Source organism: Schistocerca serialis, unplaced genomic scaffold (assembly GCF_023864345.2).
Source record: "Schistocerca serialis cubense isolate TAMUIC-IGC-003099 unplaced genomic scaffold, iqSchSeri2.2 HiC_scaffold_1467, whole genome shotgun sequence".
Lineage (NCBI taxonomy): Eukaryota > Metazoa > Arthropoda > Insecta > Orthoptera > Acrididae > Schistocerca > Schistocerca serialis.
In genome coordinates this window covers 31,518-47,159 of record NW_026047699.1, presented here as the reverse complement: position 1 = coordinate 47,159, position 15,642 = coordinate 31,518, and the positions used below count along the sequence as shown (strand labels likewise).

General features: G+C 52.2%; 1 non-coding gene across 1 annotated transcript; it reads right to left on the bottom strand.

Annotated features, from left to right (window-relative positions):
* Positions 1-3,565: 3,565 nt before the first annotated feature.
* On the bottom strand, positions 3,566-3,687 carry LOC126443360 (5S ribosomal RNA). The gene has a single exon (XR_007581855.1). It is a non-coding gene; the product is annotated as a 5S ribosomal RNA (ribosomal RNA).
* Positions 3,688-15,642: the final 11,955 nt, after the last annotated feature.

The following is a 15,642-nucleotide window of genomic DNA, read 5'->3' as shown; positions in this document are numbered from 1 at the left end:
ACTCACCACCTTCGGCATAACGTTCGTCAACCTGTGCGTGATACACCGCGCTATGATTTTATAGTCGGCGTTCAGTAAGGTTACGGGGCGAACATTATCGAGATTTGGTGTTGCGGTCGATTTCGGAACGAGTGCAATGCGCCCTTCGGAAAATTCCGCAGGAATAGCAACGCCGTTATGGACCTCATTCATGATGGCAAGTAAAACATCACTTAAAAGACGGAAAAATTTTAAATAAAATTCTGCGGGAATCCCGTCCAGTCCAGGGGACCTGCCCCTAGGACTCCTTTTCACAGCTGCATCTAAGTCATCAAAGGTAAAAGGTTCATTTAAACTGGCTCTATCTTGTCGTGTTAACACACGTGGGACCCTCTGCAAAAATTCGCGCAGCGTCGTGGCGTCTACGTCCACCTGTCGGAAGAGCGTCGCAAAATGCGCATGAATTTCCCCCTCAATGGCCGCAACGTCGGAAGTGGACGTGCCATCCCGCTGGATCCATTTACGGATAGCCAACCGCTCGCGCCGCCGGCGCTCCCTGCTCAGGTGGTAAAGAGTGAGCGGTTCCCCTTCCACGTCACCCACCGGTTGGCTCCGCGCGATAGCCCCAACACCCTTCAGACGAAGATCATCGAGGAGCTTGGCTTTAAATTGATTACAAACAGGAAGCAACTCAGGTGACGTCGTGACTCGCTGAGCGAGATCCTTTAAACAGTCCTGGTAAAAACGTGCCGTCGACCGACGCCAATGCGCCGCATCGCGGCTGAAATCGATTAAAAAACGCCGAATAGCCGGCTTGGCGACCGCCACCCGCCACCCGATAGTACTGCCGTCATCGCCTTTACCACGCAAGAGCTTGCGCCACAACGCAGTAAATTGAGACGTTAGACTGGCATCGTCCAAAAGGCTACAGTTAAATTTCCAAATATTGCTGCGCCGAGTAGGGCGCGCACGCGGCAGAAAGAGTTGACACATGTAACCGCAATGGTCTGAAAAAATAACCGGCAACACGTCCGCCTTCCGGACGTGGGCGGCGAGCGGCGAACGGCGAAGACACACAGATCCTGTCTAATCGACTGTGACCGGTGGCGTAAAAGTGGGTGAAATGCGTCTCGTCCGGATGCAGCACACGCCACGTGTCGCGGAGCCGGAAGCTGTCAACCAACGTACGCAATTCCTGGCACCAGTTAGGACGCCGCTCCTGATCACGGCCACCAATCACAGCATTAAAATCACCACCGATCACTAAGTCAGTATGATTACGATGGAGAAGTGGACAGAGATCCCGACCATAAAATTTATTCCGCGCTGGCTTGTCACCGGCATGAGCGTACACATTAACAAAGGCAAGACTATTGACGGTACATGCTATAGCGCGGCCATTTGACAATATTTCAATATTGCTAACATCAAATTCAGGACGGATTAAGATAGCAGTACCAGTCTGTTCGTCGGACATGATATTATCAGCGACAGTAAAATCAGAAGTGTAAAGTAAAAACAACAGAGCCTGACGCGTAACTTCCTGTAAAAATGCCACATGACAGTGGGAGTCATGTAAAAAGGTGAGCAAAGCCAACAACTTGTGCGGATTACTCAACTTGTTAACATTGATAGTTAAAACATTCCACGAACAACGCTCAGGCCCCATACACAAGTAAAATAATCAAGCACAAAAGGTTCCTTTTGTTAAAAACAGACAGCAACATGGACGGAATTTCAGCCACCAAGAAGGGTAAAAGGTTCTCTAAAAGACTGGAGTAATTCCCGTCAACTGGATTACGGGACAACAAAGAAATTATTTATTTATTTATTGCCAAATTATAGACCTGTTACCTGATGTTTAAAACAGGTCGTACATCTTACAATTTTCGTTTTTCATCTTTTTACAGTTTTCTTTCCTTTTGTTTTATCTACAAAATTTACAAAGAATGATTCAAAATAACAATAATTTGAGGTTGAAATATAAATAAAATTTTGTTGTTTTTAAGAAGAATATAAAAAGAAGATAGGATAGATGAGAGATTTGTTAGTACCATCACCGAGTGTGACTGACGGTGAATACCTCGGAATGGTTTCATCGAGCCATTGACCGCCAGTCTCACACACACACACACACACACACACACACACACACACACACACACAAATGGTTATTAGTAGAGAAATGTTTCTTATCCTATTTGTTACTAATCCTATGTATTAACTACATTAGGTACGCATCCATGTACAGCATTTGGTGTTTTCTTGGCTAGATTGTCAGCAATTTGCTTGTTTACTGTCACATCTCAGCTTCCTCCTCCTCATTGTCACTATTTTCGCTGTCACTGTGGGTATCGCTGTCCATCCTCTGGAGATTTCTGTTACGCTGCACATAGGCATGTCTGTGACGTCGTGTCCGCATATACTCTTCATGTGTTGCTTTTGAAATACTGTTTGTCAGTGCGTTTAATTGTGCCCATTGTTCTTCGTCTCTTATTGCTGTGTATATATCTATGTCTGTATCTGTGTAATCTAAGTGTAGTGTATGTCTATTGTTCGCGTATTGCCCGCAGAAAAAGACAGTGTGTTCTGGGGAGCCGTCTTCCCCGCGTGTGCATGTAGGTGTCTGCCTCAGACTCACGCGGTGTAAGTGCGTGGGATAAGGTCCGTGCCCGGTTAAGAAATGTACCATACCGCGGCTGGGATCGATATGTCTCATTCTCAATCGCTCCCTTATGTCAGGGAGGAAGTTTTGCAGAACCACTATAAGTCACAAACGCACGGTGTCCGTTGACCAAAATAAAGGACGGAATGTGTTGTCTGACAACCATTTTCACACTCCGCACACCGTTTTCGACTTGAAACAAATATGCGGAGGATCACTTTTCCTTAACCACTGACAAAACTGTACCATACGGCCGCAAATAACGTGAAATGGTATCATTCCGTATTTCAAAGGGCAGGTTAAAGATGCGAATTTGCCTAACGCCAAAGCCGGCGTGCGACAGTCACATTACTAATTTTACCGTCAAAATGTCGAAATTTACGCACACCATCATTGACAGACACAAGAGTATCGCCGGCCGATGTGGCCGAGCGGTTCTAGGCGCTACAGTCTGGAACCGCGCGACCGCTACGGTCGCAGGTTCGAATCCTGCCTCGGGCATGGATGTGTGTGATGTCGTAGGTTAGTTAGGTTTAAGTAGTTCTAAGTTCTAGGGGACTGATGACCAAAGAAGTTAAGTCCCATAGTGCTCAGAGCCATTTGAACCATTTTTTGAACAAGAGTATCACACATGTCAGGAGATCTCAATTTTAAAAACACTGAATTAAGGAAAGTATCAAACTGTATGCCAAGAACGTCATCGTGCGCTAACATCAAGTCCTCTAGTATCCAACGGCGAATCTCAAATGCCGAAGGTTTATCAACTGAACGATCAAATTCATATTGGACGTTATTCTGTCTTCCCTCACTATCATCGTAAATCATTTCCATTACTTACAGTCAGGTATAAATACAAGCCACGAGGCAGAGGAAGCACACGACACGCGAGGCGCCGCCGGCCCAGTCGCACGAGGTAAACACTGCTCGCTCGGCACCGAGGTGTTCCCAGGCGGTCACCCATCCAAGTACTAACCGGGCCCGATGTTGCTTAACTTCGGTGATCGGACGAGAACCGGTGTATTCAACATGGTATGGCCGCTGGCGTCCTTATACTGTAGCCGCGCCACAGAAGAAGCGTTCGCCTCTTCTCCCAACACACGCAATCGCCGCTTTCCGTGGCACATTTGACGCAAAGTAAGTGGGCGAGACACGCGACACAGCTGCTCGATGCACCGCCTGTCATTCGTTTGGTGCGTGCGGCCTCCGACACTCGCGGGCGACGCATCTTGTAGGGCTTGCGCGCGGCCGCGCGGCGGGGGGACTGCGAGGGATGTGGCAGTGACCTGCTGGACCGACGGAAGCTTTCTCACCTGCCTGACACGCGCCGCGCTTCCAGATAAATTTTTTTTTTTTTTTTCAAAAAAAAAATTATTCCATTAAATTATTTCTTACATGTTAACCCACCACCTAATACATTAGTGGGTCTTAAATCTACATTACGATTTTTATTGAATATTAGCAGCATTTTTACTTCTATTCTAGTGTTAGTGAACTTACTTGCTACAGGAGATAAGAGTTAGTTTCTTGTTGGGTAAGATCTAATTCTACTCTTTGCTAACTAATCTAGGGGCTACTTCCTGCAGCGTTACAGGCGTGCCAGATGTTTGTATAAACCTACTGTGTGGCCGTGCCCACTGAGCTAATCCCAGTGAGCATGCCCCCTGGCACTGGGCTGGCCTTTTGAAGATCGCTGCAGGTTCTGTTGACATTTTCTATCTACTATCTACTTAAGGTTAAACTATTACTAAGTCGTAATGGGTGCGCAATTGTCAATTTCGGGTGTTGGCGCTCCCTCCCCCTGTTCCAGAGCGTGGCGGATTCCTACCGTCACGGCGATTGGTCAGTCCACGCCCCGGCGGAATGGGATGGGTCGCCTTCAGTCATGTCATGTTCGGTGGTTCATATGATTTCCCTTAGATATTCTCGCAGGACCTTTGCTGATACCTCGCTGGCAAGACGGTTTACTATGTTAAATGTGGTGGGATCTCTAATTAATTGATACGTGTTGTTGTGAGGCAACTGGTTTCTTAGGTCACTGGCTACATCATCGAAGATGGGGCACTCATAGATCGCGTGGTCCGGAGTACCCCATTCAGCTCCGCAGTCACACGAGGGGGTAGCCCTTTTCCCGAATCGGCAAAGATATGCCGGATACGGTCCATGTCCTGTGAGGAAGTGCAACAGTCCCTTACTTGGCTGGAAATGCGAGAGTTGCAGACGTTCTTTGATGTTTGGGAGCAGCTGGTAAGTCCTTCGGCCTGTTGTGTCGGCATCCCAGAGTTCTTGCCATAACTCTTCTCCTCTCCTCTTGATTGCAAACTTGTCCCCCACCCGCACTCCCAAGATACTTTCAGTCTTATCTACATCTCCCCTTTTCACCCAGTACCAGGCTGCCTGTTCCCGGATTTTGATGTCTAGGGGGGACACCCCCATGAGTATTAGTAGTGCCCCTCCTGGAGATGTTCTGTACCCTCCAATGGAGCGCAGAAGCATGTTGCGTTGCACCCTCCTCACAGACATAGCGGGCACGACCCTCGTGAGCCTGTGTGCCCACACTCCGGATCCGTAACCCATGATAGAAACCAGAATGGTATTGTGGTATAAGTTAATGAGTTCCGGTGGAAGGTGAAATCTACTGTGTCCTATTGTGATCAAGTTGTTTAGAGCTTCTAATGATTTTTGTGTAGCTGTTTCTATATGTTTGGCGAAATTCCACCTTTCATCGATTATTACCCCTAAATACCGGGCCTCACGACGCCGAATCACTGGTGAGCCCTCGATTCTTACCGTTGGATTTCTGGCCAATTGGCCTTTCAGTAATAGGTATGTAGACTTGTTAGGCGCAATGGTCATTTTCGTGTTCTGGCACCACTGTGTGAGAATTGATAATGTCCTACTGGGTTCGAGGTCCTCGCGACTTCGGCAGCAAACCAGCAGAAGGAGGTCGTCAGCGTAAGCCATCGCCTCTAGCACGTCCACACTGTTTTCCAAGCTCTCCAGGAGAGGCTCCATTTTATGTCCCAAAAGAGTGGCCCCAGGACAGAGCCCTGTGGACACCCCTTCGTGATCTTCTTACCTATTCGCTCGCTAGGGGACGATAGCCAGACCTCTCTTTCCATACAATAGCTCCTGAGACAGCCGTATAGCGGCCCTGGACACTCTTTCTCCCGCAGGCAGGAGAAGAGCGAAGGCTACCACAGGTTGTCAAAGGCGCCACTGATATCCACCATGATGCCAACTATGTACTTGTGCGGAGACGACCCACAGACCTCGGATGCGAGGGCAATTGCGTCACACGCAGATCGCCCCTGCCGAAAACCGAATTGTCTGTCACTCATCCCGCACAGCACTCGGTGTGCTGTCAGCCAGTAACCTCTCCAGCATTTTGCCCAACAGGTCCAACAGACAGATGGGTCTGTAAGATTTTGCTTCTTTAGGGTTTTTGTCTTGCCCCTTTTTGATAATTACAACGTTGGCCTGTTTCCAAATTTTAGGGAATGTTCTGAGGCGCAGGACCTCATTGTAAATTCTTGCTAAAGGTGTCAGTAGTTGAGGAGCGAGGTACTGCACAACCTCCGCGATGATGCCGTCTGGTCCTGGGGCCTTTCCTTTCTTTAGCGATTTAATGTGGGCTGCAACTTCCTCTTCAGAGAAAGGGTACACCATGATGTTATTCTCGTAGTCTGCCTCCAGAGCCTGCCTAATTAGGCGTTGTTCTTCTGTGTCCTCTTCCTCTTTATCGTCAGGGAGGAGTTGGTGGAGAAGGACCTCAGCAGTTTCCTGCCAAGACCCAGTCATCCGGTTTCCATCCCTGATTGTGGAGAGCACCATTGGCGACCTGATTTTTTTCCCTTACTATTTTGTAAGGAGTGCCCCAGGGATCCATAGCCAATTGGCTGTGCACATATTTTTTCCAGCCTAACTGTTCGCAGTTCTTTCTGAAACTGCTCTTTGGCTTCTCTGTATGTTTGCAGCCATCTTTGTTTTTCTTCCCAGACGACACTTCGCTGGTAATACCTCCTCGCCCTCCTGACAGACTGACGCATCTGCCCTAGTTCCGCAGACCATGGTGATGGAGAAGCCGCAACGGCTCTCCTCCTGGTTGGTACAGCAGCCTTTACCGCTCTGGTAAGAGCGCCCACCAGATCTTCGGCGTGTTTGTTGATGTTATCGTCATCTTCCGGCCATGTCGGAGGGTCAAACTCTCTTGCGAGGCGCTCCCAGTTGGTCTTGTTATAGTTTAGTTGTACTTCCCACCCTATGTCCCAGTGGCACTCCTGATCTGTGATTGTGAATGTGATCAGGTTGTGATCGCTGGTAGTGTCTCGATCAGTAACAGTCCAGTTTTGTATATTGGCAGCGATGTTGGCTGTCATCATCGTGATGTCAATATTGGTTCCATTCCCTCCCCCTCCTGTGTAGGTGGGGGGGTTTCCAGGTCTGTTGGCAATGAGGAGTTGTAGAGACATAATGGTCTCTTCCAGCTTGCTTCCCCTTTCATCTCGAGTGCCACTGTGCCACAGGGGGGATTTGGCGTTCACGTCCGCCACCACAACTACCTTTCTGCCCCTCAGCACCGTTGCCACCTGCGTAAGTTGGTCAAGGTACAGGTCAATGTCTCTACCGTACTGAAAGTACATATTTATTAAATATATGACGCCATTTGGTGACTGCAGTTCAATGGCATTGCAGTGGTCATCCGAGAGGTGTGAGAGCACTGTTGCCCGCAGTGCCTTGTTGATTATTATGATGGTGGCTTTCGGGTCGTCTCCGAAGCTTACTACTTGCCAGCTCATGGCAGCGTAGGCTATGTTCCCCGCAAGAGAGTACGGCTCCTGCAAACAGAGCACATCAAGGCTCCTCTCCTCCACCACTCTCCGAAGTTCCTGCATGACCAGCCTACTATTGTGTGCGTTTAGCTGTCGTATCTGTATTTCTGTAGCTATGGGAAATATGTGTGCACATATGATTCTGGGAAGGTTTTTGTCCAGTCGTATGCTATTCTCCCATTGGATAGGACAGACTGATTATATATTTCCTCTAAGTTAAAGGTTTCGTTTCTTCTCTCAAACACCTTTCTTACTAGGTCACGCAGGGCGCCGAAGTCAGTGGGGAGATTCATTGTCTTCAGTTGTACCCTGTCTACAGCCTCCATGGCCGAGAAGGTGATCTTGCGCCCATACCTAAGTCCTACCCGCACTAGATGTCGCAGTGCGGTGGTTAGGACAGCCGGCTCCTCCAGGCGGGATAATTGTAGGGAATGTTCGAGATTAGGATATATTCTGATCGGATCAACCGCTGTTCTCACAGCTGTTGGTTGTCTCGAGTCAGTGCTCACATTGGTGCTATTTATTTGTGTGTTTGTGCTAGTAACTGTATTGACCTGCACCGGCAATTCCAGCACAGGACTCCCTTGAACGAATGCTGGTCGGCCCACCGCTACAGGACGCCTGTCTCGAGTTGCCTGATTTTCTGGCGTTCGCGATCCCCAGCAGTGGGGAGAGGGGGCTGCCACTTGCTCTTGTGGGTCCGTTTGGACGCACGCATCCTTCATTTTCTTTCTACCATCACTTCCTTCTGCAAGTGCTGCAAGGAATTGTTTGAACTGGGCTGCTCTTGCCGCGTCCCTTCTCCTCTTGCATGGGGATTTTCTTTTAGGCATCCTGGGTGCCGTACTTGACTCAGCCACAGTCAGTTCTTGATATTAGCCTCTGCTCAAGCATCCTGTACGTTGGGTAGTTGCGACCGGAGGCATTGCAAGTCTTTTTGCCTCTCTTTGTGCATGGGATACAAATTGCCGAATTTTTGCAGTTTTTTCTGATATGATTTTCTTCTCCACACCTGGAGCAAGCCGACTTCCTCTCACAATATTTGTGTACGTGATCAAGATCGCCGCAATTATGGCAGCGAGGTACCACCAAGAAGTCCCGCACATTGATGGCGTGGAAGCCAATGTAGATCTTGCCCATTGAGGTTAGTTTTTTCCACATCTGGCCAGAGACTTCCGCTACGTGATGCACAACGTCTTTGTCTCTTGGCCCTGTTTTGAATTTAAGTTTGAATTCATTTTTAAAGTCATCAGCACTTACATCATCAAAATTTTGATTTCGAATTGTTTCTTGTAGTTCATTGTTATCAAATGTGACTGGTATGTCATACATAATTACAAGCGGATTTCTCTTTTTTGGGGGTTCACATTTAACGGCTTTGCACAGTTTCTGATTGTTAAGTCTTTTGTTCCGGTCATCTACTGTTGCCACATCGACTATCACTACGTTCTTTGTGGCTTTTACTTTGTTAACTTTGATTTTATCCTTTACAGGATTAATCATTGTTGTGAATATTTCTTGAACTTTTTTTGTGTCTTGACCGGGTAATGGTCTCAAAAAGACAGCAGTGTCTGGTCTTTGTGACACTTTTACAATGGTATCTCTTGTAGTTTGGCTCTTAGGTGCCGTTTGAGCGACTACATTGGCCCATGATTTTGTTGGCTGCTTGCACAGCCTTTCATTCTCTTTCTGCAGTTCTTCAACCCACCCCTCAAGCTTCGCATGAGCAATAGCCCAGGAGGCGAGTTCATTTTTTAACGTCAAGATCGCAGCCTGGCTTATCTTGCCGTTTTTCACATTGGCTTCCAGGTATTGTGTAATCCTGGCATGCCTATCACTAATTCTTTCCTCGGTCTGCCCTGTGCCCCCTGATGGGGAGGGAACAGTAAGCAAAGAAGCCCTCGAAGGCGCACATGAATCGCTTGTCTCTGTCTCAGCCATATTGTCGACAAGCGAAAAAGGATTGGGAGCCCGTCTCTTGCCCCGGACCGGCTCCTCTGGCATGGGGGGGGGGGGGGGGGGGGGGGGGGGGGGGAACTTCTGCAGCTCGCCCACCAACCTCGCCCCCAGGTCAAGGGCACTCCAGAACTGCCGGGTTCAGCGCGCCGTCGCCAGCGCACTGGTCCCCATCGATGGCCCCGTCGTCGACGATTTCACACGACGCTCCTCGGCAACTGCACCCCGCACTGTGGAGAGGCGGATGCACCCCTCGCCCTTCGCCGCCTACTTGCCCGAGCTTCCACCAGAAGGCCGAGGACCCACTCCTACTCAGGTGGTGGGTCGGTCCCCCAGTCGTTCAGCGGTCTGGGCCCATCTAACCTGGCCCAGGCGATGTCACCACCTCCTGGGTTTGGCAGAACACGCCCCGGTTACCCAGGGGCGCAGCGAAGCACCCTTGCCGATTCGCGCCGTGATCCCACGCCGACAAACGGAGTCGCCGGCATGCAGAGCACCTGCTGCTCTGTACCCTGCGAACAGAAAGGGACTGGTGTTCGGTCCCTCGACACAGCTCCCCCTGTGCCACGCACCCTTCGCTTTCGCATCGGGTTGGGTCGCAGGTCTCCCTTTTGTCGCAAGGCAGAATGCCGAGCTTAACGTCTGGCACCACGGGAAGGCGGAAGGAACCACTTGGGAAGGAGAGGCTATGAGAGTCGCATCACTTCCCCTGTGAGGACTGCCGCGGCACACCCGACTGGGAGGCGATACGCCCCAGTGCGAGCTTCCGTGCCTTACGGCGCGCCGGCAGCGGGCGGGCCCGCGCCGAAGCGCGCCGTCAAGCGACTGGCCTCAGATATTTGGGTAATTTGCGCGGTGCATTCTCGCCTGTCCCCTCCCCTTCCGTCACGACTTGTCCCGACTGCCGCTCGCTGCCGCTCGGGTCGCGGTCCATATGACGGCACAAGCACGAGAAACATCTGCGAGACGGGCGCGGGCCTGAAGCAAAAGATGGCCGTGCGTCAGGTAGGTATGGCCGATGCGCAGCCGACACAGGATTACAGAGTCCCTGCGAGAAGCCCGCAGGGAGGAGCGCCACACATCGGTCGTCTCCTTGACAGCCCGCAGTTTATTCGGGCTGTCATGCCACACCACTCAACAGACCACATCCCAAGCACCTTACGGTGCAACACCAGCTGCTGATCGCGAGCCGTGAGGCCGATCTCCAAAGCTGGGGCGTCGATCGCCCCTTTGGTCAGCCTGTCAACACGTTCGTTCCCCGGGATGCCAACGTGACCTGGCGTCCAAACAAAGACCACCGAACGACCAGAGCGGGTAATGATGGAAACAGACTCTCGAATAGAGGATACCACAGGAGAAGAGGGATAGCAGCGGTCGATGGCCTGGAGGCTGCTCAAGGAGTCACTGCAGATGACGATGGACGTACCTGAGCAGGAACGCATATGCTCAAGAGCGCGAAATATGGCCACCAGCTCTGCAGTAAAAATATTGCAGCCAGCCGGCAAGGAGCGCTGTTCAACATGGGCAGCGTGAGCAAAAGCATAGGCAGTGCGACCATCAACCAGGGAACCGTCAGTGTAGACAGGCTCACAGCCCGGAAATGAGGCGAGGAGCGCAAGATAACGGCGACGGAGGGCCACAGGCGGAACAGAGTCCTTGGGACCCTGTACCAAGTCCAGACGGACGGAAGGCCGGGGCAAACACCAGGGAGGCGTAGGTGCACGGACCCGGAAGGGAGGCAGAAGAGGGAATGAGCCCAGTTCCGACAGCAGGGACTGGACGCGGACAGCGATGGAAAGCCCAGACCTAGGTCGCTGTTCGGGCAGATGGAGGACCACGGCAGGGAAAAGCAGGCGATGATTGGGATGGCCAGGCGAGCAATGCACGTGGACAGCATAGTCGGCGAGCAGTCGATGGCGGCGAATCCGCAGCGGGGGACCCCCGGCCTCCACCAGTAGACGATCCACGGGGCTCGTACGGAAAGCACCAGTTGCAAGCCGAACCCCACAGTGGTGTATGGGGTCTAACAACTTCAACACTGAGGGTGATGCAGACCCATAGGCCACGCTCCCATAATCAAGCCCGGACTGCACAAGGGCTCTGTATAATTTCAACAGCGTGCAGCGATCCGCACCCCAAGATGTGTGGCTCAGGCAGCGGAGGGCGTTGAGGTGCCGCCAGCACCTTTGCTTCAGCTGAGTGATATGAGGAACCCATGTGAGCCGGGCAACAAACACGAGTCCTAAGAAGCGGCAAGTGTCCACCACTTCAAGCAGGTGGCCGTCGAGGTAAAGATCAGGATGAGGGTGGAACATCCGACACCTGCAGAAGTGCATAACTCGAGTCTTGGCAGCAGAGAATTGAAAACCATGAGTCAGAGCCCATGATGCTGCCTTGCGAACGGCTACTTGCAGCCTGCGTTCGGCGACTCCCGTAGTCGTGGAGCTAAATGAGATGCAGAAGTCGTCGGTATACAAAGGAGAGACGGACGACCCCACGGCTGCAGCCAGACCATTAATGGCCACTAGAAATAAGGAGACGCTCAACACTGAGTCCTGCAGCACCCATTTTCCTGTATATAACATGAACTTGAGACGGCACCCACATGCACCCGGAAAGAGTGGCGCAATAAAAAGGTTTGAAGAAAAGCCGGGAGCCGTCCATGAAGACCCCACTCATGTAACGTAGCAAGGATATGATGCCTCCATGTGGTGTCATACGCCTTCCGCAGATAAAAAATACAGCAACGAGATGCTGACGTCGGGCAAAGGCCATACGGATAGCAGATTCCAGCTGCACCAAATTGTCCACTGCAGACCGGCCCCGACGGAAGCCACCCTGGGATGGAGCGAGGAGACCGCGCGACTCAACGACCCAACACAAACGCCGCCCCACCATACGTTCGAGCAATTTGCACAAAACGTTGGTGAGGGTAATGGGACGATAGATGTCCACCGCCAGTGGGTCTGCACCGGGTTTCAAGATGGGGACAATAAGACCCTCTCGCCATTGCGACGGGAACACGCCCTCGCCCCAAATGCGGTTAAAGATGGTGAAGATGAGTCTCTGGCAGTCCCTGGAGAGATGCTTCAGCATCTGTGCGTGGATGCAGTCTGGTCCTGGTGCTGTATCAGGGCAATCGGCGAGGGCAGCGAGGAATTCCCTCTCGCTGAAAGGAGCATTGTATTTGTCAGAACGATGCGTGCGGAACGATAACGGCGTCTGCTCGGCTCGCTCCTTGAGAGAGCAAAAGGTGGGGGGATAAGTTGCAGTCGCAGAGCTCTTAGCAAAGTGCGCAGCAAGGTGTTCAGCAATGGCGGCAGCGTCCGTGCAGACAGCGCCGTCCAAGGAGATCCCAGTGACACCTATGGGGGGTCTGGTGTCCATAAATCCGCCGTATCCGGGACCACACGAGCGAGGGGGAGACACGGGAGCCCAAGGATAAGACATACCTCTCCCAGCACTCCTGCTTACGCTGGGCGATAAGGCGACGGGCCAAGGCACGGAGCCTCTTAAAGGCGATGAGGGTCTCAAGAGACGGGTGCCGCCTATGACGCTGGAGAGCCCGCAGACGGTCGCGAATAGCCTCAGCAATCTCCAGCGACCACCAGGGTACAGCCTTTCTCCGAGGGAGTCCAGAAGAGCGGGGGATGGCAGCCTCGGCCGCTGAAATGATTGACGTGGTTAAGACACTGACCACCTCGTCAATGTCACCCTGTGGGGGAGACTCGATGGTTGCAGCGGAAGTAAAAGCCGGCCAGTCAGCCCTGTGGAGAGCCCAGTGGGGCAGGCGCCCAGAAGAATGACACTGGGGCAGTGATAAATAGATTGAAAAATGGTCACTACCACACAGGTCAGGATGCACTCGCCAGTGGAGGGATGGGACAAGTCCGGGGCTGCAAAGAGAGAGATCGATGGCCGAGAACGAGCCATGGGCCACACTGAAATGCGTGGGAACACCAGTGTTCAAGAGGCTAAGGTCGAGCTGAGCCAACAAATGCTCCACGGCATGACCGCGGTCATCAGAGACAGTCCCACCCCATAGACGGTTGTGGGCATTGAATTCGCCCAGAAAAAAGAAGGGTGGCGGTAGTTGGGCTATCAGAGCAGCCAGGACATGCTGTGCGACAGCACCATCCGGTGGAAGGTAAATACTGCAGACGGTAACAGCCTGTGGCGTCCACACCCGAGCAGCGACAGCCTCTAAAGTTGTTAGTAGAGGTACAAACTCGCTGTGAAGAGAGTTAAGGACATATATGCAGACGCCACCAGACACCCTTTCATAAGCTGCCCGGTTCTTATAATAACCCCGATAGCCACGGAGGGTGGGGGTTCGCATTGCTGGAAACCAAGTTTCCTGAAGAGCAATGAAGAAGAAAGGGTGAAGGCTGATAAGTTGGCGGAGCTCAGCTAGATGGTGGAAGAAACCGCTGCAGTTCCACTGGAGGATGGTATTGGCCATGGATGGGAAAGGCGTGAAGGGACTGGGGAGGCAGATTACGCCTCCGGGGCCCCTGCTGCTACTGAATCACCACCTGTACAACAGCCATCCATCGCGTCCGAGGGACTGGCGAGATCTAGGTCCTCAGCGGACGCCAGAATCTCCACCTCATCTTCGGACACAGAGGAAGAAGGTTGCGGTGGGACAGGTGCCACCGCAATTTCAGGATGCTTGGGAGCATTTTTCTTTGACTGCTTTGCGCGCTGTGCCTCAGGTGGGTCTGGCTGGGAGGGCCTCACTGGCTAAGTCTCAGGGACTGAAGACGACCGTGACGCCCTACGACCAGCGTCCAGTGGTTGTTTGACAAACTTGCAGGTGTCCGCTTTGGCACTGGGCAAAGCCTGGGATGGGAGGGCCCCAAGGGACCCCTTCCGGGCGAGAGGAGCTGAAGAAGGCTCACGCTTCTCCGGCTGTGAAGGGGGAACAGATGTCCCCGGTGGTTGGGGTGGTGTTGCTCCTGAAGTAGATGGAGCAGTAGCAACAGGGAGTGAAGTGCCCCCCGCAACCAAGGGGGCCCGTGAATTCTGGCAGAGCTGAGAGCGAACTGGTGTTGCAGCAGCGGCATAGGTAGACGTCATGGGCACTGGATGTAGCCGCTCATATTTCTGCCTTGCCTCGGTGTAGGTCAGGCGGTCCAGGGTCTTATATTCCAGTATCTTCCCTTCCTTCTGGAAGATCCGACAGTCCGGTGAGCAGGGGGAATGGTGTTCTCCACAGTTAACACAGATGAGAGGCAGAGCACATGGAGTATCAGGATGCGAAGGACGTCCACAATCCCGACACGTGATGCTGGAAGTACAGCGAGATGACATATGCCAGAACTTCCAGCATTTAAAACATCACAACGGTAAACCATCACCTTAACCTTTTCGGGTAAGACATCACCCTCAAAGGCCAAGATGAAGGCACCGGTGGCTACCTGATTATCCCTCGGACCCCGATGGACGCGCCGGACGAAGTGAACACCTCGTCGTTCGAGGTTGACGCGTAATTCATCGTCGGACTGCAGAAGAAGATCCCTGTGGAATATAATACCCTGGACCATGTTGAGACTCTTATGCGGCGTGATCCTAACTGAAACATCCCCCAACTTGTCACAATGGAGCAACCTCCGTGACTGGGCAGAGGATGCCGTTTTGATGAGCACAGAACCAGAGCGCATCTTGGGCAAGCCCTCCACCTCCTCGAACTTGTCCTCTAAATGCTCCACAAAAAACTGGGGCTTGGTTGACATAAACGATTCCCCAGCAACTCGCGTACACACAAGGAACCGGGGGGAATGTTCTCCACCACCTTCTTTTGCCATACGTTCCTCCCATGGAGTGGCCAGGGAGGGAAATGATCGTGGTTCGTATTTCCTGCCGTTGAGGTTAGACCTCGATCGCTTAGAGACTGCTGGTGGAGGCCCACCAGCGAGAGATTATGTACCACGCTTCATTGCGGGTCATCCGCCCGGATGCCACCTACTCCGACCAAGGGCCCTACCCACGGGCGCCACCCAGCCGCGGCAATAGTCACCTGGCAGGATGGCCATTGCCGGGAGTCCCGATACCCCAGGGAGATGGGCATCTACTCTTAGGCATACGTGGGGAGTTAACGGCGCAGGCATCAGTAGAGCGATTCCTGTGTTGTCAGGGGGCTACAACCAAGAGGGTACATGGCGGCCCCACCACAACGGACTGGCTACCGTGCTGGATCTTAGGTGCAAAAAC